This window comes from Zingiber officinale, chromosome 5A (genome assembly GCF_018446385.1).
Source record: "Zingiber officinale cultivar Zhangliang chromosome 5A, Zo_v1.1, whole genome shotgun sequence".
NCBI lineage: Eukaryota > Viridiplantae > Streptophyta > Magnoliopsida > Zingiberales > Zingiberaceae > Zingiber > Zingiber officinale.
In genome coordinates, this window is record NC_055994.1 from 94,195,188 (window position 1) to 94,221,828 (window position 26,641).

The window sequence follows — 26,641 nt, forward strand, 5'->3', positions numbered from 1 at the left end:
GGGTTTACGGGTAACGAAGTACAGCCGGTCGGACAGATCCGGCTGGCTACCTCGCTGGGAGAAGAGCCGCTCAGGAGGACAAGGACAACAAACTTCGTGGTGGTCGACTCTCCCTCGTCCTACAACGTCATTTTGGGACGACCGGCGCTCAGCGAATTCCGCGCGGTCGTCTCAACCTTCCATCAGAAGATCAAGTTCCCCGTGGAGGACAAAGTGGGAGAAGTACGGGGAGATCAGCTAGCAGCTCGACGATGCTACATCGAGATGGTCCGAGCAGAAGCCAATTCCACTCGGCGCCCGGATCGAGGTAAACGCCATCACCGAAAAGCCACCCTCTTTAATTTATGAGGAAAAAGAGGTGCGATTCACCCAACCCGATCGGAGGCCATAACCTTTATTGCGTCCGATCTGGAGGAGAAGCAGAAGAACTGATCCAATGCCTCCAAAGAAATCATGATGTCTTTCGGTCGACACATGAGTACGAATTTCGAGCATAGGCGACCTGAGTTACATGTCCAAGGACGCTCGGCGAAAGCGAGAAAAAGAGATTTCAGCGAGAATGCCATCATCCGGGGAGGTGGAGAAGCTTAAGGCCGGCCATATCTGTGAGTCGAGGTTCAGTGGGTGGCGAACGTAGTATTAGTCTCAAGCCGGCAACAAATGGAGAGTATGCATAGATTTCGGGATCTCAACAAAGCTTGCCCAAAGACTTCTATCCCCCGGATAGATCAGGTGGTGGACTCTACCGGCTGTGAATTAATCTGTATGCTCGACGCCTACCATGGCTATCACCAAGTGCCCCCGTGAAGATCAAGAAAAGTCGACTTCCGACGGCACTTATTGCTATAATGTGATGCCGTTCGGATTGAAGAATGCGGGGCCACATATCGGCTTGATGAATAAAGTATTGAGAGAGCGATCGGGCGGAATCTAGAAGTTTATGTGGATGACATTCTCATTAAGTCCGTCCGAGCGGCCGATCTCTTCAAAGACATGGAGGAAACCTTCCGAGCGCTGGAAATATGGAGTCAAGCTAAATCCCCGAAGTGCTGTTTGGAGCCAAAGGAGGGCTTTTGGGTACATAGTGACCGAGCGGGAATCGAAGCAAATCCCAGCAAGGTGAAAGCTCTACAAGATATGCCGCCTCCAAGAAATACAAGGGAAGTGCAGCGTTTGACCGGTCGGATAACCGCTCTGTCCAGATTCATCTCAAAAACTACCGACCGGAGCCTTCCTTTTTTCAAGATCTTACGCAAAGCTACAAAATTTCACTGGGACGAAGAATGCTACCGGGCGTTTGAAGATTTGAAGGCATATCTGAACTCTCTCCCGGTATTAGCCAAGCCGACTGCGGGTGAACCACTTCATATGTACTTGTCTTCAACCGAGCATGCAATCGGCTCAGCTTTAGTGAGGTCGAGCGGAGAAGAGCCTGTGTATTTCCTTAGTCACATTTTAAAAGATGCTGAATCTCGCTACACTGGGCTCGAGAAGCTAGCTTTCGCTCTGGTCCTCGCCGCTCGGCGTCTCCGTCCATACTTCCTGGCGCATACTATCATCGTCAAAACCAATAGCCCGCTCGGCCGTGTTCTACTAAATCCAGAGGCATCAGGACGGCTCATCAAATGGACGACGGAGTTAAGTGAATTTGATATCCAATACCAGCCCCGCTCGACAATCAAAGCGCAGTCCTTGGCAGATTTTGTGACTGAGGTGCAGAATTCGGAGCCGGAAGCCATGTGGAAATTATTTGTAGACGGATCGTCCACTCGGCTCGGAAGCGGGATTGGAGTGCTGCTGCTCTCCCCTCAAGAAGAGAAGATGCACTTATCCGTCCGGCTGGATTATAAAGCCACGAACAATGAAGCAGAATATGAAGCCCTCATAGCCGGCTTGCAGGCAGCTCGGCATGTCGGCGCCGGTCGGGTAACGCTTCACTCGGATTCGCAGTTGGCCGCTCAGCAGCTCTCTGGTACCTTCGAAATCAATAGTGTTCGGCTCAAGCTCTACGCTGAAGCCTTCGAGAAGCTCAAAGCCGATTTTAGAGAAGTTATTGTTCAGAAGATACCCAGAGCAGAAAATCAAGCGGCCGATGAGTTAGCCAAGCTCGTGAGCTCAATAACGTCGGTCGCCATTCAGCATCCAATTGAAAAAGTATTGTTGGTGGCGCACGTCGACCGGATGGCAGGCCTCGCGTTTCCGAGCGACTGGAGAACACCCCTCACGGAGTTTTTGCGCTCGGGAGCCACACCGTCCGACCGGAACGAAGCCCAGCTGTTAAGGAGGAGGGCCGGTCGGTTCACACTCATCGGCGATCAGCTTTATAAGAAGGCTTTCTCTCGCCCGCTGTTGAAATGCGTGAGCTCGAAAGACTCGGCTTACATCCTCCAAGAGGTACATCAAGGATTGTGCGGAGGACATTCGGGCGGACGATCACTAGCTAAGAAGATCCTGCTAGCCGGATACTTTTGGTCGACCTTACAAGCAGACGCCGCTCGGACAGTATCTACGTGCCTTTCGTGCTAGAAGTACCATAACTTCTCCCACCGACCGGCCGAGGAAATGAAGGCATCAACCGTTTCATATCCGTTCGATCAATGGGGAATGGATATTGTTGGTCCATTTCCGATGGCGACCGGGCAAAGGAAATTTTTGCTAGTGGCGGTCGATTATTTTTCCAAGTGGGTGGAGGCCGAGCCGCTGGCAAAGATCACCGAACAGATGGTCAAAAAATTCATCTGGCAACACATCATCTGTCGGTTCGGCATCCCTCGCCGATTGGTTTCCGACAATGGGCGGCAATTCACAGGGAAGGTGCTAGAGGATTGGTGCAAAAGCTACGGCATCGAGCAACACTTCACGTCCGTGGCTTATCCCCAAAGCAACGGTCAAGCCGAAGTAGCCAATCGGGAAATTCTTCGTATTCTGCACGCTCGGCTCGACCATTTGGGAGGAAGTTGGCCAGATGAAGTGCCGGGCGTCTTATGGGCCATCCGAACGACTCCGAAGGAAGGGACGGGCGTCACACCGTTCCATTTGGTGTATAGCGGCGAGGCGATTATTCTGGTTGAAGTCGGCGTTGAGTCCGTCCGGATCCAGAGCTATGATGATGGCAACGCCGAACGGAGGAACATGGAGCTGGATTTGGTCGACGAGGAGCGAGCCAAGGCGTCCGTTCGGCTGATGGCGTACCGGCAGCGGATGAAGCAAAATTACAACCGCCGCGTAATCCCCAGATCATTCCAGGTTAGCGATCTGGTCTGGAAGAAAGTCAAGCCGGTCGGCGATGTCGGCAAGTTAGAAGCTCCTTGGGCGGGCCCCTTCAAGGTTACTGAAAAGCTCCGCTCAGGAGCCTATTATTTGGAGGATGAAGACGGGCGGCAGCTGGATCGACCGTGGAGTGCGAATCATCTCCAGCCTTATCGAGCGGGGTGAAAGGTGCACGAATGTAAATCATTTTTGTATATGTTAGTCGCCCATGTCCTTGTAATGCAGGAAGCATAATTAATGCAAAGGATGGCCAATGGATCCGCCGATCGGCAGCGTCAAAATTAGCCTTGAAAGCCGTCGAGCTCCGACGTTAAATATCGAGAGACGAGCCGGCGTCTATAAACGTCCGAGCGGAAGACCGTCGAGCTCCGACGTTAAATATCGAGGCAGGCGGCGTCTATAAGCGTCCGGCGGAAGACCGTCGACTCCGGCGTTAAATATCGAGGCGAGCGGCGTCTATAAACGTCCGAGCGGAAGACCGTCGAGCTCCGACGTTAAATATCGAGAGACGAGCCGGCGTCTATAAACGTCCGAGCGGAAGACCGTCGAGCTCCGACGTTAAATATAGAGAGACGAGCCGGCGTCTATAAATGTCCGAGCGGAAGACCGTCGAGCTCCGACGTTAAATATCGAGAGACGAGCCGGCGTCTATAAACGTCCAAGCGGATAGCCATTCACACGATACAATCAGCGATAGCCTGGTCGTTAAGACCAACATACGGCTGAGCGGCTTGTTTATCAAAAGTATACGGATAACTTCTTTGGGGTAAGGCACAAAGCAAAAGTTGGTCAGTAGAAGTTAAGAGATATTAGCATGTAAACGCCGAGCGGCTGCGTTAGAACGCCGAGCGGCTGCTCAGTCGCATGATAAAAGACATTAAAGACGATCGAATTGAGTTTGACAGAAGCGTGGTGCCGATCAGAGTGGATATAAAGAACACTAGATATGACGAGGGAAAAATTCTTGCCAAAACAGAAGTTGAAGGAACAGAAAAGATTATCTATTATGCACTGGGTGAACCAAAAAAGTTACTACAAAAATAAGTTGGGCCGAACGGCTGGAATACAAAAAAGTTCATAAAAAGAAAAAACGCTTATCACGCGTCAAAGTCAAAAAGAGTGTCAGGGATGGCGCCCATCACGGTCGCGAGGTCCTCGGGGGGGATGGCCAGCTCGGCGGGCAGGTGGCCCTTGGTCTTCAGGTAATCCACCGCCGCCTTGATCGCTCTTCGAAAGTAAGGGATATCTTGTCGGTAAACTTCTCTCCGAAATCTTCCGAGCGGAGATACGCCTTCCTCACTTCGTCCGAACGAGCCGACTCCCCCTCTTGATATTCTTTGAGCGCGGCGTGGGCAGCGTCGCTGGCGGCTTGGAGATCCTTCAAGTCTCCGTCAAATCTTTGGAGATCGGCCGAGTGGCTCTCCTTCTCGGTGGCCAGAAGAGCATCCAGATCCTTGATGCGTTGCTCCAGCCCTCTGATCTCCACCTTCATTCGGTCCATGTCATCGATGGCCTGTCGCTTTCGAGTGGTCGGCGTCTTGATCTCCTTATCTCGTTGTTTGATCATCGCTTCAAGCCGAACGACCTTGCTCGCCAGATCGGAAGCCCGTTTCCGTTCGGCTTCCAGTAATTTTTTGGCCTTCTCCAGAGCGGTCGTCGATTGTTGGTTGTCCCTGGCGGCTTTAAGTTTTTTCAGTTCATCCTCCAGCTCGGCCAACCGATTGCTAATGACAATCTGCTCCACCCAGTTCTACGTGCAAAGGTGAATAGGTTAAAAACTTAATTCAAATACACGAACAAAGAAAAAGAGCATACCCCGGTGGCCTGTTGGAGGTTGCTGTCGCCGAGCTGCCCGGGAGTCATCGCTTTTATGCGACGCCGAGCGTCCTCCCAAGCTTTTGCAAGAGGGTCCGTCAAGGTAATCTGCTGCTCGGGGACCACTGGCCGATCAGCAGCAGCCATGTACTCTTCTGAGGGGAGGCGCAGAACGGTCTTAATTAAATTCGAGCCGCTCGGCTCGCTCTGAGAAGCATCGGCCTTACCGGTGGACGAGGAAGGAAGCTCGCCCAAACGCCTGATACGGCGCAGAGTTCTAGAAGGGCTGGACGGCGGCACCCCAGAGCTTGCCCTCGGAGAGCCATGGGGGGTCGGGGTACTCTCTAGGGAAACCGTCCCGGACAACACCGGAGCATCCGCGCCCCGCTCGGGCTGTGGCTCGTCAAGTTGAGTTGAGGCAGATGCAGATTCCGGTCGTCGGCACTTCCGAGTGAGTAGCGGAACATCATCGGCCGAACGACCCTCCACCTCGACTTGAGCAGAGGGTTCTACGTCGCCCGTAGCCTCGTCGTGAGAAGCAGTGGTGTCCAAGGCTTCGGGGATAGTTTGAGTCCCCTCACTTTCTTCGCCGGCCGGATCAGCTGGAGCAAGGCCCCGCTTGGCGACCTCCTTGTTCTGCACCGCCTCAATCTGAGCGGCTTTCAATTTGAGCTTCTCGGTCGCCTTGGCGCGCCACATGACTTCAGCTGCGGAAGCAAGAAATAAATCAGTTAGAACAAAATAAACGGGAAGATAAGGGAACTTACTCATACTGCAAGGCAGATCGGCTGGGGTAGAAGACAAGCCGAATATGTGCATTACTCCCGGAAGGAGCAGCTTGTCAATATGATAACGCTGACCAACCAGCCGTTCGGCTGCATGAAGGTAGGCCGCGTCGCCTCTAAATTTGCCGAGCTCCGGCTGCGCTGGCATCGCCGTCTGCCACTTGGTACGGAAGGTTGGCGGCTCGGGAAAACGTACATAGAAGAAATGCTCCTTCCAATGTTTGTTGGAGCTCGGCATATTATCAAAAAGGACGAAACCTATCCTAGACTGGAAAACAAAAGTGCCCCACTCGGCTTGCTTGGGGTAAAAGAAGTAGTGGAAAATCTTGGGATCGAGGGGGATGTTGTTCAGTTTAAAGAGAACTATCACTCCGCTCAGCAGCCTAATAGAGTTGAGAACTACCTGGCCGAGCGGAATACGAAAATAATTGCAGACTTGTAAGAAAAACTTGTGGGGTGGAAAACGCAGTCCGGCCAGATATTGGTCTCGGAAGAAAAGAATGGTGCCGGGCGGCGGTTCATGAGGCCGATCGGCCGGTGTGGCTAACACTATTTGGTGGTCGGTCGACAGATCATAGGTTCGAGTGAGGCGCAAGGCGTCCTCCTCGTCGAACCGGCTTTCCATAGTCGAATACCAAAGACCCGGAACACCGCCGGTCGGCTGTGAGGTGTTGGTCATGGTATAAGGCTAGGGATGGACGCGCGATGGAAGGAGGGAGAAATAAAAACAGGGAAAGAATGCGGGATGATGAAAGAAATAGCTAATAGAGAGAAAAAAGGAGAGGCAGCAAGGAAAGGGAATCCTTACGGGCAAGAAGGCGATCGAAGGGGTAGAGTCGTCGGAGGTCTGAAAGCATAAGGTCATCGGAAAAAAGGAACAGGAGGGATGGTGGGGCGATAAGGTCGAAATCGGCGAAGAGGTCGGGGGCTTTATAAGGCGGCGCGATCGATTTGCCGTCCGATCCAGTCGTCGATAACGAGGTCATCATCCGACCATTCATTTCAAACGACGGTTGTCCCATCGGAGGTGACGCCACCGCCATACGCGACAAACGCACGATCGCCACGTGTCGGCAGGATAGCCGCATTTAATGAGCTCTCCTTACCGTGCGCAGGTGATGGGTAGTAGGGAGAGCATCGGACATGGATTCAAGAGAGCGCAAGGCACGGGCAAGATCTGCGAGCGGATGAGTATCCCTATGCACGGCGGCGGCTAATCGATGATCATTGCTCAGTCAGATCGGCAGTCCAGTCAGTCGGACTTTGCCTCCTTCGACTAGACTCGAGGGGAAGGCAAGTGATCCGGTGGTAAAAGCCCGGGACCCCCTAACGAGGGGCCAACGCCACGTGGAGGTCAAAATGCCAGGTGGTCCGTCGAAGAAGGGTGAGCCGGCCGGACTCATGCGAAAAGGGCAGGCCGATCGGTCTGCCAGTAAACATCTGGTAGTAATAGGAGCCCTGACAGGGATCGGGGTTCCGATGCTCAATGAAACAGTACATAATGACCGAGCGGAAGGCCTAAGAGAAGGCTGGACGTAATGGGCGCTCCGCCCGGCCGGCGCAGGGAATTAGGGCCGTCCGGACGACGCTCTTCGCCCGGACGGCCGGACGGACGTCCCGGCCGGGCGGTGGGTAAAGGACAGGAACATCTTCTGACAGCCGTCAAGTCGTATGGCTAAGCCATACTCCTAGTCTGACAACGGGGTGTCCTGTTGTCCCATCGAAGGCGCGATGGGACTGTTGCGGTATGGCGTCAGGTAAGCTTTCTGACAAACACATACCGAGGTATGGGCGGAGGACACGTACGCGCCTCGATGGGCGTGTAGAAGCTCTTTCATCGCTCTATATAAGGAGCCGCAGACTTCGCCGGAGGTACGCGTTCTACAAGCTTTGGAGCTATTTTTTCGACCACTTGCTTACCTGACTTGAGCGTCGGAGGGTTGCCGCCGGGAAACCCTTCCCGGCCCGACTTTTGTGCAGGTTCGCTGGAGCTTCGTGCCACCAGTCGAAGATCCACGCCAGCAGCCGGAAGCGCCACGTGCCCAGCGTCCTTTGGTTCGGCGATTCGGACAGGATCACTAGAATAAGGAAAACTAAAACTTGCTGAGTTTTAAACACTTTCTGAATCTTATTTCACTTGCTTAAAAACTTATTCTTTTATTTCACTTGTTTAAAACTTATACTTTAATACTCCAAAATAATAATCAACTTCTCTTGGGCCCAGGCTTAGTATCATCTTATGCGCGTTCCCTAATAGGTTGGGGTAGCGAGCCACCAATCCTAAAAGAGCAGACCTTGGTCTACCAGGGCCAAGACCTTGGAATTGGACACCTAGATTTATTTAACGACAACCTTGGAAGTCAAGTACTAGCCTCTTCAAAGTAAAATATCTTATTATCTTAATTACTTCTTCTTTAAATGCCTTGGTATTTTAATAAGCACCTTGTGTGCCAAAATCCCTAAAGTCTTGACTTTGGGATCTACTTAAGGCCTTGGCCTTTTTCTTTCTTTTCTTTATCTTTCTTATACTTGTTAATACTTCTAAAAGAATGCTTCTTTAAAAAGAAACTGAAATGTTTAAGCAAATTCTAACTTTGAAATGCTTAAACAAAAATCTGCATACTATACTAATCAAAATTCTGCATACTATACTAATCAAGATTCTGCATTCTATGCTACATTATTTCTGCATACTATGCAAACATAAATTCTGCACTATAATACTTAACCAAACTGCACTATAATCTTTTTCTTTAAAAACTGCACTACAAGTTCCACAAAAAATCTGCACTATAAATTCCACCAAAAATCTGCACTACAAGTTCCACCAAAAATCTACATTATAAACTTTAAAGAAATCTGCACCATAAGCTCTTTAAGAAATCTGCACTACAAGCTCTAAAGAAATCTGTATTTTAAGCTCTAAGAAATCTGCACTACAAGCTTAATTAAAATTTGTACTATAATCTTACATAAAAATCTGCACTATAAGCTTAATTAAAATCTACACTATAGGCTTAATTAAAATCTGCACTATAAGCTTAAATAAAAATCTGCACTATAAGCTTAATTAAAATCTGCACTATAGGCTTAATTAAAATCTGCACTATAAGCTTAATTAAAATCTGCACTATAAGCTTACATAAAACTCTACATTATAAGCTTAATTAAAATCTGCACTATAAGCCTACATAAAAATCTGCACTATAAGCTTAATTAAAATCTGCACTGTAGGCTTAATTAAAAATCTGCACTATAAGCTTAATTAAAATCTGCACTATAGGCTTAATTAAAAATCTGCACTATAAGTTTAATTAAAATTTGCACTACAGGCTTAATTAAAAATCTGCACTATAAGCGCTTCTCATGCTTCGAATTCAAGAAGAACAAAGGTCTGAAACTACTCCTACTGCAGGTGAGAAGCACTTACCTTGCTTCTTGGACTCACAACCAAACAAAAAGGGCTTCTAGGACTTTGGCCGGCCGCCGGAGACGATGCCCTAACTCCCTTTTGTTTTCTGCCTGAGCTCCGCCATCGTACGCAGAAGAGAAGGAGAGAATGGTTTAAGTCACGGGAAAACAGAGTATCAACTTATCTCTTTTTATAACTTAATATTTCTGTTAACTCCTTAAATAAATTCGCTACCTTTTCTAAACAGACAAATCCAACATCAACTTATCCCTTTTATAATCCAATATTCTGTTAACTATCTTAAATAAATTCACTACCTTTTCTAAACAGACAAATCGAACATCAACTTATCCCTTTTATAATCCAATATTCTGTTAACTATCTTAAATAAATTCGCTACCTTTTCTAAACAGACAAATTCAACATCAACTTATCCCTTTTATAATCCAATATTCTGTTAACTATCTTAAATAAATTCGCTACCTTTTCTAAACAGACAAATTCAACATCAACTTATCCCTTTTATAATCTAATATTCTGTTAACTATCTTAAATAAATTTGTTACCTTTTCTAAACAGACAAATTCAACATCAACTTATCCCTTTTATAATCCAATATTCTGTTAACTATCTTAAATAAATTTTGCTACCTTTTCTAAACAGAACCGCCTGCTTGACCACTTGGTCAGCCGAATTTGCTTAAGGCTTGGTTCGGCCGGAGGTTGCAGGTTCGAATCTCGGCTAATTTTCTTTATTTTTTTTGCAACTTATTTCTTTTGGTAAAAATACCAAACGAACTCCAAAAATTGTATAAAAATACTCTAAAAATTTCTAAAAATCTCTAGAATTTTTCTAAAGCATTTCTAAATATTTTTAAGTACTATTAGGACTCGAAATGAGGAAATTTGGGTTGTTACATGATTTATGTTCTATGCCTACTAGTTATTATTCCTATCACTTTATGGATGTCATATCTTCATATTGGATGTACTTGTCGGGCTCGTAGACTCATGATGCTTACGTTACAGGTGAGGGAGACACCTCCTAGGATATGATGGAGGGCATGCAGACGGAGTAGACGAGGAGGACATTGCCCGGATGTCTCAGGAGTGCTATATAAGTTTTGTTTTCCCATGAGTCCTTCTTTATTCGTATGAGGGTCTATATTGATGCTTACCCATTCCTTCTGTTAACCTTTTGGTTGTGATGCTACCGTTTACGTTGGGTATGGTGTTTTGTCGTGATGGGATTTCTACTATAGTTTCTTTTATAATAAAGGATTAGAAGGTTGTCCCATGTTTGATCACGTGTCTATAAAAAAAAATTGGAAAAAAAATCTAGGGATATTTCACCCCTTTCGGGCGCATGGACTATACTGACATGGCAAGCTCTCATTGAACTTTATCCTTGAAGTTTATCTACGTCCGAGCTCCCAGACCCCCTCCAGACACCTGGGCCGCTGACATGAGTCGGCCAGTCTTTACGCTCCAGCTCAGTGTGTCGATGAAATTTTGGTCATCTTGGCACCTAAAGCAACTTTGAGCTCCCGGACTGCTAGGGTGCCTAGGTAGGCACTCCCCCAAGGTGCTTGGCCAGGCACCTGCCTAGGGTGCTTCTTCGTCGAGGCATTCCCACGTGCCCGGACCACCTCCAAGCGCCAGAACCAGCTTTTTGCTACAACCTTCTTTTTGCAAAACAAGGTTAGTCCAGGCAATAATATCTGAAGCATAATAAGTTTTAGCAGCTTTTAGACTATCCAGTCTTGACTTTGAGTTTCACTGAAACTCTAGGTCAGACCGGCACCTACTGTTCCATCTTCAGGGAACGCGTCCTCACCTACTCCTCTCATGAGAGATTACATTTTTCTAGATCGATCCTCCAAACTGTCTAGACTTTTGGTCAGCGTCTGAGACATCAGGACTTCATGCTGGACGTCCGATCTCCCACCCATCCAGTCTTCCGCCTAGTGTCCGCAACCCCAGGACTTTCACCTAGCATCCTCGATTTTACGATTTCGCCTAATATTCTCGACCCTCCAAGACTTTGCCCAATCCCCTAGACCAGGACTTCATTGCCTAACTGCAACTAGGACTTTACTTAAGATCACTTAAGGCTTTTATGCACACTTAATTCAACTTGTTAGAATAATAATAGCATTTAACTTAGAACTCTTTTTCATTATCAAAACTCAGATTTAATCATCTGGTACTCCCTACACCAAAATTTCCTCCATTTTTATTATGGCAACATAATTTATAGTTAAGTTAAGTAAATAGATAACAAGTAAGAATGAGTAAGTATTTTTATAAGTACGGATTTTTTTTTTTCAAAAACTAAGTTTCTAAATTTTGAAATACAACTAAGAATTCTTTAAAAGTTCAAAAACTCCCCCTAAAATATAGCACTTTCTTAGCAAAAAACTTAGTTTTCAAAAGTTTAATTTTTCTTTCAAAATACTTAGGTAAACACTTAGCTAAAAATTTTTTTTTCAAAAACACTTATTTTTTCTTGCTTTAAACTTTATGTTTTTAAGGATAGTTGAACTTGCTATTTTTGAAAAAAAAAATATTTTAAAAAAAAACTTAACTTTGAAGAAGTACTTTATTTAAAAAAATTAACTTACTTTCTGAAAAATACTTTAACTTTAAAAAATATTTAACTTTAAAATTTTGAAAAATAATTTAACTTAACTCCTAACTTCTTTTACTCCCCCTTTAACATATATCAAAGTATTAAGTAGATAAAAAAAACTATTAACTTAAAATAATTTTTAACCTCCCCATGATTAATGCCTTAAAAACTCTTTAAGTAAGTGCTTTAAGTTTAAGAAAAAAGTGAATGATTTTTATTCTAGAGTCCAAGCATATAAAGATCAAAGTAAAGAAAATTTTTGGAACAAAGAATTTTAAAAATAGTCATCTATTTTCCTTAGAAGAAAATAGATAAAGATGTCAATTGTTGATTTAGATGTAAATTTTTCTAAATAATCTTTAGTGTTTAATATATGTACCTAACACCCAAATACTTTTAAATAATTTAAGTTAGGTATTTTATTATAATATAATTTATCGGGGATTTTATTATAAAATTTATTAATTAATATTCTATTTTAAATATAACATGCTGTATTTATTGCTTATGCCCAAAATGGGTTACTTAGGTTATATTCATTTAACATGGTTCTAGCAGCTTCTTGTAATGTTCTTGATCCGGCGGTAAGGACAGGGAACCCTCTTTGAGGGGAGTCAACGCCACGTGGAGGTCAAAAGTCAAACGGCCGATCGGAGAAGAGTAGGGTCAACCGGCCGAATGGGTCCAAGCGGAATCAAAGACAACTCGACGAGGAGTCGGGTTTCCGACGCTCATGGTGAACAAGGTCGCCGAGCCGAGCGGGTAGCCCGCTCGGCAGAGGCATAAAACAACATTGTTGTGAAGGAACAGTCTCAGCCGAGCATGTGACCGGGAATCCTCCCGGTCGGACCAATAACTTGTTAGTGCGGGAAGCATCCGACGATCGAACCTGAGTTTTGATAATGGCAAAGGATTCAAAGTTAAGTTAGTGTGTCTCAGGAAAGTCCTAGCTGCGGTTAGGCAGGTGAAAAACCCTAAGGGGTGGTAACCTTAGGTTCTAGGGGGCGGTAACCCTAGGTGGAGGAAAACCCTAAGGGGCGATAACCTTAGGTCCTAGGGGGTGGTAACCCTAGGTGGAGAAAAACCCTAGGGGGCGGTAACCCTAGGTGGAGAAAAACCCTAAGGGGCGGTAACCTTAGGTCCTAGGGGGTGGTAACCCTAGGGGAAAGGTCCAGTCGGTCTGGAGGACCGGACTGACATCAGGTAAATCTCCTGAGTGGAGTAGGTGAGGACGCGTTCCCCGTAGAGGGAACAGTAGGCGTCGAGTCGACCTAGGATTTCCGGTTGGGAATCCGAAGTCAGACTCGGACAGTCCGAAGACTGTCAGTTATTCTTTACTATGAATTATCAGATTCTAACATTGTCTTGCAGGGTATGAAATTGCTCGGACTAACCTTGTTTTGCAGGAGAAGCGGCTCCTGGAAAAAGGAGGTCCGGGCGCCCGGGATGGATCCGGGCGCCCGGAGGTCCAGGCGCCCGGAACAGGTCCGGGCGCCCGGGACCAAGTTTTATCCCCTGCGCGACTTCACCACGTGGAGCAACCTAGTTGGCTGGCCACGTCACACTCCAGGCGCCCGGAAAGGTCCCAGGCGCCCGGAACCTCATATAAAAGGAGGGTTGAGGTGCAGCTTCAAGTACAACAATTTTCAAAGCATTCTCCGTGCGACAAGCTGCTAAACGTCTCGACTCAGAAGTGCTGCAACGACAATTCGGAGCTTCAGCTTTATTCTTTTTATTGTCGGTACAATATTCTTTTCTGTTTAAATTGTACTTAGCATGTAATAGATTTTACGAATTATAGTTGTTGCCCACCGGAAGCGATCAAGGATCGTGGGCCTTCGAGTAGGAGTTGTCACAGGCTCCGAACGAAGTAAATCCTTTGTGTCTATCTTATTTACTTTTCCGCTGCGTTATTTCTGAACAAGCTTTTACGATTTCGAAAAACGAAATAGCCACGAGCGCTATTCACCCCCTCCCTCTAGCGCTTTCGATCCATTAATTGGTATCAGAGCGGGGTCATTTTTGAATCGGTGCAACCACCTTTCAAAATATTCTTTCGTGGTATTTTTATTTTTTTTCGGAGTCGATTAGAATTTAGCCTCATAGCTATATTCTAATTCTTTTCCCCTCGAATCGATTTTTCTCGGAATTGGTGCAACACCACCCGAGTTCGTGTTCCATTCTTTTTCCCTACCACACTACTAAGCCAGGACCAAGTCCTGGGACATTTTTTGGTTGTTTTTTCGCTATAGGTAAAACTGAAATGGCCCTTCAAGAAGGCTACAGTACTGCCCGCCCTCCGCTATTCACCGGAGATGACTTCGGGTACTGGAAAGGTCGGATGGAGGCATATCTCCAGACTCACTTTGAAGTCTGGATGATTGTCAAAACCAGATTTGAACGACCATCTGACAGCGCCGGCAAACCACTACCGTACGAGGACTGGGATGCATCTTCGATCAAGAAAGTGGAAGCTAATGCCAAAGCAACCTTCACCCTCCAGTGTGGCCTATCAAAAGAAGAACTCAACCGCGCCGGCCCATTCTCAAGTGCCAAGGAGCTCTGGGAGAATCTGATTGAGTTACACGAAGGTATTCCTGATACAAAAACAGGTAACCATGTTTTAATAAATGATTTATTTGAATTAGATGAGCAGAATAATACTACTTCGGCCGAGGAAGGTATTACGATGGTTGCAGGTATAAGTAAGACAGAGGAAAAGATATGGTCCGAGTCTTCAGATGAATCCGGGTCCGACGAAGAAGAACCGACGAGCTTCCTCGCTCTACCAGTACAAGCAACCGTGGTGGAAACTGAGTCCGAGTATGAGTTAGAAATCGAGAGCGAATCTGAGACTGAGTCTAATCGAAGTCACGAATCCGCATTCGTTTCCGAAGGACCAAAACCCACTGTAAGTTCACTACTCGCAGAATTTCAATTAGATAACTTGCATGTATTATTACCTTACTTAGTAAAAAAGTTGGCTAAATCCAACGTTCGGGTTAAGTCGCTCCAAAAGGAGGTAACAACCCTTAAGGAAGTGACTGACTCGAGCTCTTTAATTGAGTCAATTCAAATTGGAAGTTCAACTCAAGTCCAACAACTTGAGGAAGAAAATTTCAATTTGAAAGCTCAAATTAAAGAACTCAAGGACACGTTGGAACGGTTCACCTTGGGCTCCAAGAATCTGGATCTGATTCTTGGAAAACAGCGAGCTGTTTACAACAAAACTGGACTTGGATTTAAAACCAAAATAAAATACAAATCATATTTATCGCTAGTTAATAGAAATAATAGAAAAATTGTCCAAGCATAGGTGCCAAAATTCAACTTGGTTAATCAAGTTGGAAATGGTCACTATTGGGTCCCCAAGGATCAAGTCTATTACCTTGATAGACCATATCAAGGCTATGATCCAGGGGGAGCTAATAGAAAAACAATATTAAGAACATAATTCAAATTAATATTCAAATTAAATTCAAAATTAAATTCAAAATTCAAAATTCAATTAAAAATTTAAAATTAAATTCAAAATTCAATTAAAAATTCAAAATTCAAAATTCAAAATTCAAAATTCAATTAAAAATTTGAAATTAAATTAAATTCAAAATTCAATTCGAAATTAATTCAAATTAAAAGTAAATTTCAACTTAAGTTAAATAAAAATAGATGGAGGATCCAGACTCGCTAGCACCCTCAACTGAACTACCCGACAGGGTAACTGAACCTAATCTACCTGAAATGGGTAAAACAAGAGTAGATTACCCGGCAGGGTAATTAAGGTTAGATCAAAATGGGCTAGGTTTAACTTGACCCATAGTACTGGTAAAGTTTTTGGATGATAGTACGTTAGGGAAGCTTGGGCATCGCATGTCTAGGATGATATGGCTTCGACCTGGTGCATTTAGCCAAGTGGAACTGACCGAAGCTACCCTTAAATGAATCCTAACTAGTTAGACCAAGGTTTAGTATTAAGCTCAATGGGTAGGACTATTTGGGAAACCTCGAAGGCATGGTTACTTTAATGAGTACCTTGTGACTCACCATAGCCCAGAAGTTTATCCAAAGAATGCTTACTTGTTGAACCCAAAGCTAAACCTGAATCTAATACAAAGTTAAACCAGACCCTTAAATTCAACCATAATTCATCTCACAACAATTATAGGGTTCCCTGATTGAAAATTTAGATCGAGTGAGATGACTAGTTAATTCAACTAAATTATTTCAAAATTATTTCAAAAATCTTTTAAACTCAATTTCAAAATTATTTCAAAAATCTTTTAAACTCAACTTCAAAATTATTTCAAAAATCCTTTAAACTCAATTTCAAAATTATTTCAAAAATCTTTTAAACTCAATTTCAAAATTATTTCAAAAATCTTTTAAACTCAATTTCAAAATTATTTCAAAATTCCTTTAAACTTAATTTCAAAATTATTTCAAAAATCTTTTAAACTCAATTTCAAAATTATTTCAAAATCATTTCAAAAATCTTTTAAAATTCTTTCAAAATTATTTGAAAAATCGTTTCAAAATCATTTTAAAATTATTTTAAAACTTAATTTGAAAAATGATCATTTCAAAATCTTTTGAAAAATCCCTTGAAAAATTAATTTCAAAATTATTTCAAAAATTATTTGAAAAATCATTTGAAATATCCTCTGAAAAATTAATTTCAAAACCCTTTTCAGAAGTTATTAAATTATTGGAAATTCTAAACTCAATTAATTTTTAATCTTCAAAATAATGGTCACCTATTTGGAATTCTAACTGATATTTTCAATGTTGTAAATTAAAGTAAACTCTATCTTACACTAACTCATATGCTAAACATGCTTGTTAATCTAGAATGAGTGAGATGGAAAATTAGGAAAATAATTTTTTAACCTCTCATGCTTGAACTCCTGAACTCAAAAATTTATTAAGGCATTAATTAAGGGGGAGTGATTTTGAGTCGGTTTTAAAATTAGTTTTTCTTTAAAAAATTTGACTTGACCTCAAAATTAAAAACTATTTTTGGCATATCTTCGAAAATTCAAGCTATTTTTTAGCTTTAAAATTAAAATTATTTATGACCTGACCTTCAAATTATAACTCCTCTATAAGCTAAATGTTTTCAAAACTAAGTACTTAATTAAGTTTTCTCTAACTAAACTTAGTTAAATTATTTTCTAAACTTAGCTAATTGGCAAGATGTTCTCTAGAGGCAATATTAAAGTTTAAGCATGTCTATATTTAAAGGATCTGACACCTGATCAAAACAAATCTTGACTCATGCTTGGTCTTTAGGGCTCTGATACCTGATCAAAACCAATCTTGACTCATGCTTGGACCTTAGGGCTCTGATACCTTACTAAAACAAAATTTGTAAACTATTAAACGATAAGGTTATCGCTTCTCCTTTGCCTTAAGTATTCTTGAAATTCATTTCAAAAACATGCCTTAAGCAGCTTTCTCAAAAACTTTCTCCAAATTTAAAACTTTCAAGTGTCCTCTACTTTGAAATTTTTTTTTATCTTGTTAGAAAGTTATTTAAGCTGAAACTTTTTTCAAAAATGCGTTAAGTTAAAAAAAAAGTTTTTAGAAAATTATTTAAAACTTTGGAATTTGTTTTAAAGTTAAAAATTTTTTCCTTGAAAATTTTCTTTAAAAACCTGAATGTTTTTTTTCATAAAACTTCTGAAGTTGAAAATTCTGTTGAAAATTTTGTTTCTGAAGTTGAAAATTGTGTTTTGAAAATTTTCCTGTAAAAATTTTGGAAACTCCTCAAAATACACTAAGTTAAAAAGAGCCCCTTTTTGCTATATCTCTTCAAGCAAAATCAATTCTAAGGTATTGCCTTTCACTTGCTCCTTGCCTAAGTTAAAATGTTTTCTGCTAAATACTATCTAGAAAAGTTAAGTTTTTTCAAAACTAGCTCATTTTTTATATATGGCAAAGGGGGAGAGTTGAGAAATTCAAAGAAAATATTTTAAAGGGAGCTTGTATTAAGGGGGAGCTATGGCTATTAGTAAAAAATTCAAGAGAATAACTTTTATTAAGGGGGAGCTATGTTTATGCTTATCTTGCTAACACGCTTATCTTGGTTCTTGTGCTTATACATAACTGCATATTTTTTACTTAACATTGAATTTCGGTTGCCATTATCAAAAAGGGGGAGATTGTTGGTGCGGGAAGCATCCGACGATCGAACCTGAGTTTTGATAATGGCAAAGGATTCAAAGTTAAGTTAGTGTGTGATCTAACATGTTTGAATGAGTGTCTCAGGAAAGTCCTAGCTACGGTTAGGCAGGTGAAAAACCCTAAGGGGTGGTAACCTTAGTGTTGGTGCGGTTAGCACTAAACGGTCTAACTCAGGTTTTGATGAATGATAAATCAGGTTAAGTTAGGTTCATCGTTATCTAACACTCTGATTGAGTGTGCAGGATAAGTCCAGACAGGTCGACGGGCTAACCGGATGTCTGGCACGAAGTCCAGCTAGGTCGACGGGCGGACCGGATAGCTGGCGAGAAGTCCAAGGGGTCGACGGGCTGACCGGATGCTTAGCAAGAAGTCCACGTCTGGCAGGTAAGTGAGGTAAGTCACTGGAGGGGAGTGACTGCGAGGACGCGTTCCTGGGAAGGGAACATTAGGCGTCGATCCGGCTTAGATCCATTTCGGATGTCTAAGTCGAGATCGTGACTAGATTCCAGTCTCAGAAAGACGGACTCTAAGTCATACTATTTGTGCTAATTCATACTACGTCACATGGAGCATCTCGGTTTGAACAGCTACGTCACATTCCAGGCGCCCGGAAGGAATCCAGGCACCCGGAGCAACATATAAAAGAAGCCCCAGGCAGGAGCTTCAGAATCAATCAATCAGAGAACTCTTCTACTGCTGGTCCTGCTGCTCGACGTCAAGTGCGACGCCAACAAAGCTCCGACAAAGTGCTCCTTCGGTTTTTATTTAATTTCCTTGTCGGTATTACTTTGTTTTCACTAGCATTTCCTGTATTCATTCTGTAATCATATTTCGACTTGTTAGTGATTTCCCAACGAAAGTGGTCAAGGAACGGGCCTTCGAGTAGGAGTCGTCACAGGCTCCGAACGAAGTAAAAACAACTGTGTTCATTTACTTTTCCGCTGTGTTTATACTCTACATTTTCGAATCGATATTCACCCCCCTCTATCGACTCTAACGGTCCTACAAGTGGTATCAGAGCAGGTACCGCTCTGATTTGGTGCAACCACCAATCAGACTGGGGGTGAATTTTTTTTCTTTCCGTTTTCAGTTTAACGCTTAATTCTAAATTAGTTTTTTTTTTAACAAAATCTAAATTGGTGCAACACTAATCTAGATTTTTTTTTTTACTATTTGTTTCTTCCCGCAATACTAATCCAAGACCAAGTCTTGGGATTTTTTTTGGTTCTCTTCTTTCGTCTGTGCGCAGGACTAAAATGTCTCAGACAGAAGGATTCAGCACAGTACGACCCCCACTCTTTAACGGGGACGATTTTTCGTACTGGAAGAAGCGCATGGAGGTCTACCTCAAAATAGACTTCGACCAGTGGATGAGCATTACGAGACCCTATAAAATTCCAGTGGACAACTCCGGAAATTTACTGGACCCTGAAGACTGGACAGCAGACTTGAAGAAAAAGGCGTCAACAGAGAATAAAGCAATCAACACTCTACAGTGCGGATTAACGAGAGAAGAACTAAACAGAGTCGGTCCACACAAAAATGCTAAAGAGCTGTGGGACAAATTGATCGAGCTGCACGAGGGAACGAGCGATGCCAAGGTAACAAAACGAGATCTGCTTTTGAATAAAATTTTTAATATAAAAATGCAGGAAGGTGAAACGGCGAACCAGCTCCACGCAAGGATCAAGGATATCCTTAACGGGCTTCATGCGATAGGTCACCAGATGGAAAATAGAGACTTAATAAGGTACGTATTAAATGCTTTTCCATGTAATAGTTTGTGGGCATCAATCGTAGATGCCTACAAAATTTCTAAGAATCTTTCTAAATTAAAATTAGATGAGCTTTTCTGTGAATTAGAATTACACGAACAAACTAATGCTGGAGCCGAGAAAGGTGTAGCTTTATTTGCAGGTTCCTCCAAAGAAAAGAAAAGCAAGCCTGAATTTGAAGAAGACTCTGACCAAGACTCCGAAGACGAAGAACACCTGGTGAACTTGGTAAGAAAAATGTTCACCAGGAGAAAAAGGAGCTTCAGCAAAAAGGACCTTCAAAAGATCAGCTCTCCCTCAGAACAAAGGAACATGACTTGCTTCGGCTGCAACAAAAAGGGACATTACAAGAACGAATGCCCAAAACTGAAGTTCGACAAACCGAAGCCAACCAAAAAGAAGGCACTCAAAGCAACGTGGGACGACACCTCGGACGAATCAGAGGAAGAAGAGCAGAAACATCAGAGCCACCTCACACTGATGGCCCGCGAAGCTGAAACAGAAGACGAATCGGAATATGAAGACGAGTCAGAACCCGAAACTAGCCACAAGTCCGTACTCGTTTCCGATGGCTCGAATGAGGTACATTTTAATTTAAATAAAATTTTTTTTAGAATTATTTCTTGTTTAAATAGTAAATTAATTAAAATAGAAAATGAAAACAAATCACTTCTTGAGGAAAATCAAGATCTCAAGGAACAAATAAAAAATTTGAATCCAACTCAAGATCTAACACTTGAGGAGGAGAATTTATCATTAAAAAATGAAATAAACAATTTAAAAGAAATGTTAGAAAAATTCATAACAAGATCAAAAAATCTAGATTTAATCCTAAATAATCAAAAAGCATGCTATAATAAAACCAGACTAGGATATAAGTCGAATTCAAATAAAACCTTCAAATCATTAATAACCCAATACAAATCAACCAATCTAGCTTGGGTTCCGAAAGCGTGCTTAACCACGCAAGTAGGACTTAATCAATATTATATACCTAAATAAAAACTACATTATATAAAATCAAATAAACCAAACCAAAATTCAAAATACAAACCCAAATCAAATTCAAAATCTAAACACTTTAAAAATCAACAAAATTATCACCAAGTTAACCATAACTATAAAAAGAATCGACACAAACCTAAAATCAAAATTTAAATTAATGGCAAATAATTCAGGGGGAGGCTCCAGAATAACTGGCACCTCCAAAACTAACTTACCCGACAGGGTAACCCAAAACAAACTAACCCGACAGGGTAATTAGGATTAGTTAAAAAGAGACTAAGTTTAACTTGAATCATGGTACTGGTGAAGTTTTTGGATGATAGTACGTTAGGGAAACTTGGGCATCGCATGTCTAGAAAGATATGGCTTCGATCTGGTGCATTTGGCCAAGTGGAACTGACCGAAGCTACCCTTAAATGAATCCTAACCAGTTAGACCAAGATTTAGTACTAAGCTCCGTGGATAGGACTATTCGGAAAACCTCGAAAGGTTGGTTACTTCTAATGACGTCCATGTGACTCACCAAGCTTAGAAGTTTATCCGAAGATTGCCTATTTGTGGAAACCAAAGCTAAATCTGAATCTAACACAAGTTAAACCAAAACTCCACAATTAACAATCCAATTTTCATCTCACAAAATCATAGGATTCTCTGACTGATAATATAGATCGGGTGAGATGAATAAGGCTTAAATTTTAAAGTTAAAAATTTAATCTTAAAAATTACTTTCAAAATTTTAATTTTAAACTTAAAAATTAATTTCAAAATTTTAATTTTAAACTTAAAAATTAATTTCAAAATTTTAATTTTAAACTTAAAAATTAATTTCAAAATTTTAATTTTAAACTTAAAAATTAATTTCAAAATTTTAATTTTAAACTTAAAAATTAATTTCAAAATTTTAATTTTAAACTCAAAAATTAATTTCAAAATTTTAATTTTAAACTTAAAAATCAATTTCAAAATTTTAATTGTAAACTTAAAAATTAATTTCAAAATTTTAATTTTAAACTTAAAAATTAATTTCAAAATTTTAATTGTAAACTTAAAAATTAATTTCAAAATTCTAATTTTAAACTTAAAAATTAATTTCAAAATTTTAAACTTAAAAATTAATTTCAAAATTTTAATTTTAAACTTAAAAATTAATTTCAAAATTTTAATTTTAAACTTAAAAATTAATTTCAAAATTTTAATTTTAAACTTAAAAATTAATTTCAAAATCTTGATTGTAAACTTAAAAATTAATTTTAAAATTTTAATTTTAAACTTAAAAATTAATTTCAAAATTTTAACTTTAAACTTAAAATTTTCAAAATTTTAATTTTAAACTTAAAAATTAATTTCAAAATTTTAATTTTAATTTCAAAATCTTAATTGTAAATTAATTTCAAAATTTTAATTTTAAACTTAAAAATTAATTTCAAAATTTTAACTGTAAACTTAAAAATTAATTTCAAAATTTTAATTTTAAACTTAAAAATTAATTTCAAATTTTGAATTTTAAACTTAAAAATTAATTTCAAAATTTTAACTGTAAACTTAAAAATTAATTTCAAAATTTTAATTTTAAACTTAAAAATTAATTTCAAATTTTGAATTTTAAACTTAAAAATTAATTTCAAAATTTTAAACTTAAAAAAAAAATTTCAAAAAATATTTAATTCAAAATTTTAAAATTTTAATTTTAAAACTTAACTTCAAAAAAAAAAAAAAATGGTCAAAAACCAGGGGCAGGCGCCCCTGGTATTCTCCTCCGGGGCGCCCGGAAGGAGATCCGGGCGCCCCGCCCTAAATCAACCCCGGGCGCCCGTAAAGGCTCCGGGTGCCCGGAGTCCCCTATAAATAAGGGGCAGCAGGCGCCCCCAACCTTTGCCCCACCAATACTCACTTTTTGCCAAGGTTCACTCCGAACCTCAGTGCGAAAGTACTCTAAATCAAAATTTTCTTGCGGTGAAGACGCTGTTGCGATTCAATCGAGGTCGTCAGATCTATATTTGTCGATGGCTCCTCGGTAAAAATTCTTCCCCTCCCTAAAATTTTTTTTGGCCTCTCATTTTTTTTCTTTGAATATTTTCTTATAAATACAGTAGGAAACGAACAAATACTGGTGCTGGACCCTCTAATACTAGCAGTGACCCTAGGTTTCCCACAGAAGAACTAAGGATTAAGTTTGAGTCAACCATTTATAAGACCATTAGAACTGCCTGCATAGATAGATCCTTCTTTCTAGGGTCATGTCCCTCCGTTTTAGAGGTTATAGACCACTACAACTTAAGGAACCTTATCGAATGTACCAGTCCAATAAATATAAGTCTGTGTGCCGAATTTTACAATAACCTAGTGAAAGTAGATGATCTCACCTATACCACCAGGGTAGCGGGCACTGATATCACATTTTCCCCTACGACTATCCGAGAGTTTTTAGAGTTGTGTCCATCTACTTGTTCCTTTTTGTGCTATCCTCCGAGGGATCTACCATTCGGAGATCCCTATTCACATATTACTCTCGATACGATTTATTCGTATTTTTTTGGGGGAGAGCGAGATCCCACTGTGACACAGTTTAGGTCGGTAGAACTTCGGGTCCAGGACTACGCTCTTTATAGGGTTTTAGTCCTTTGCATTTTACCACTGACTACTCGAGACATCACTGTGATGCGCTCATTCCATTCGTTCTTACTCTATGCCCTGAGTCATAGGTTAGATATTGATATCAGCCTACATATCTTCTCCACCATTATCTACTCGGCTGGATTCGTGACTGATAGACGAGTCCACATGCCATTTTGTCACATTTTGACAGCCTATATGTCCTCGTTGCACATTGATGTCACTAGAGGAGACATTGCCCATATGACCGAGTTCGATGTTATAGCAGCTCGAAACTTCTCCCTAGCTGGTGTCCAGATAGATAGGGATGACGGGACTATGTCTTGGCGGAGGGGGGCACAGCACCAGCCCGATCCAGACGCACAGGTGGACGAGTTCATGCTCGCACTATTTCCAGAGGAAGCCGCACCGGCTCCACCACCGCCCCCAGCTCGAGCACCACGTCACGCTCCCCGAACTCTAGCCGACCGTATGACCGGACTAGAGAGAGCTATGGCGAGTCTCCAGCAGGAGAACTCTGATTTTCATCGGGACATACGGCGAGAGGTTGCCGAATTACGTACTGTCGGGGACACACGGCACACTGAGCTGATGGCGCTTCTCCGATCCCTGGGATCTGGACCACCCCCTTCATCATCTCAGTAGCTCTAGCTATGACTACCTGTAAAATATTTTGGATTTATCTAGTGATATTTCAGACCTGCATTGATTATGTTCTATCTTGGTAGCCTAGGAATTTTAAATTTTAAAATCGTTTTCAAAAATAATTCTTTCAAATTATAAGTTAAAATTGTGTGTTTTCAAAACTTTTCATTTTTAGATTTTCAAAAACAGTTTTGGCCTTAGACTAGTTTTGAATCCTTAGAAAGCATGTACCCATAGGACTAGTTTTTTGAGCATCTCACCAACACCTTAGGTTTACCTTGCTTGTGTTTGACAAACATAGAAAGGGGTGAGATGCATAGGCCAACTGTCTGGACTTAAGATGCTTATTTCAGTGCATCAGCATAAGTCTGGACGTTAAATACAAATCAGACAGTAATCAGATTAAGATCATCAGTCAAGCCAAACACTGACTGGTTATAATCACCTTAATCTGACTAACCAAGTGAAAACTACTATTTTATGATAGTTAGTTAGTACCTAATTGGTTAGACAGCTGTTTAAATTTAAGTATCAAGTTCAGGGGGAGAAATTAATTAAAATTTTGTGTGTTTGAAAAATGCTTTTTAAAACTAACTTATGTTTTACAAAAAGTTAAATTTAACTAAGTGTTTGAACTTGGAAGTTTAATCCCACCTAATTTTTAAACCTGATTTAAAAAGTTGACTATTGCAAATTTAAACTTATTCAGTTTTGCAACATATGCTTGAAAATTAAACTTTCCTTAAAAATTCATTTTGACAAATTTAATCTTACTTGTTTAAATTTTTGCATTGTTTTAAATTTTTAAAGTTGAAAATTTACTTTTTTGAAAAGTAAATGTTACTTAAACTTAAAAAGAAAATTTGAAAAATCTGATTTAAAAAATTTTTTACACGCTTGAAAAGTTAAACTTAATTAACTTTAAATTGATACTTTTCAAAATTCAACTTGTCTCCTCTAAGTCAACTTGATTTTTTTACTTGGAGTTAAAAATTGTACGTTTCTCTTTGACTGTTGAACCAAACTCAGATATTTTTTCAAGATTAGCTGTGCTCATTTTTTCAGTAACTCTGCACTATAATTGTTTACCCTTGTTTTTTTTTATGAATGTCAAAGGGGGAGGGTTAGGTGGTTAAGTTAGAGCAACTAAATGCAAACTTGAAAAATTAACTTAAAACCTTAAAAACCTCGAAAATCATGCTTGATTTTTGCATATATTTATCACTAACTTAACCAGGTTGTCATTCCATCAAAAGGGGGAGATTGTTGGTGCGGTTAGTACTAAACGGTCTAACTCAGGTTTTGATGAATGACAAATCAGGTTAAGTTAGGTTCGTCGTTATCTAACACTCTGATTGAGTGTGCAGGATAAGTCCAGACAGGTCGACGGGCTGACCGGATGTCTGGCACGAAGTCCAGCTAGGTCGACGGGCGGACCGGATAGCTGGCGAGAAGTCCAAGCGGGTCGACAGGCTGACCGGACGCTTGGCAAGAAGTCCAGACGGGTCGAAGGGCAGACTGGACGTCTGGTAGGTAAGTGAGGTAAGTCACCGGAGGGGAGTGACTGCGAGGACGCGTTCCCGGGAAGGGAACATTAGGCGTCAATCCGGCTTAGATCCATTTCGGATGTCTAAGTCGAGATCGTGACTAGATTTCGGTCTCAGAAAGATGGAATCTAAGTCATACTATTTGTGCTAATTCATACTATGATAAAATGTGCTAACAATCTGTTTTGCAGGATATATATTGCCTCGGACTAACTTTGTTTTGCAGGAAAAAGGAGTTTTCTGGAACAAGGTGGTCCGGGCGCCCGGAGGGGATCCGGGCGCCCGGAAGGGATCCGAGCGCCCGGAAGGCAAATTATATCCAGCCAAGTCGTCGCCACGTGGAGCATCTCGGTTTGAACAGCTACGTCACATTCCAGGCGCCCGGAAGGAATCCAGGCGCCCGGAGCAACATATAAAAGAAGCCCCAGGCAGGAGCTTCAGAATCAATCAATCAGAGAACTCTTCTACTGCTGGTCCTGCTGCTCGACGTCAAGTGCGACGCCAACAAAGCTCCGACAAAGTGCTCCTTCGGTTTTTATTTAATTTCCTTGTCGGTATTACTTTGTTTACACTAGCATTTCCTGTATTCATTCTGTAATCATATTTCGACTTGTTAGTGATTTCCCAACGAAAGTGGTCAAGGACCACGGGCCTTCGAGTAGGAGTCGTCACAGACTCCGAACGAAGTAAAAACAACTGTGTTCATTTACTTTTCCGCTGCGTTTATACTCTACATTTTCGAATCGATATTCACCCCCCCCTCTATTGACTCTAACGGTCCTACACTTAGGTCCTAGGGGGCGGTAACCCTAGGTGGAGGAAAACCCTAAGGGACGGTAACCTTAGGTCCTAGGGGGCGGTAACCCTAGGTGGAGAAAAACCCTAGGGGGCGGTAACCCTAGGTGGAGAAAAACCCTAAGGGGCGGTAACCTTAGGTCATAGGGGTGGTAACCCTAGGAG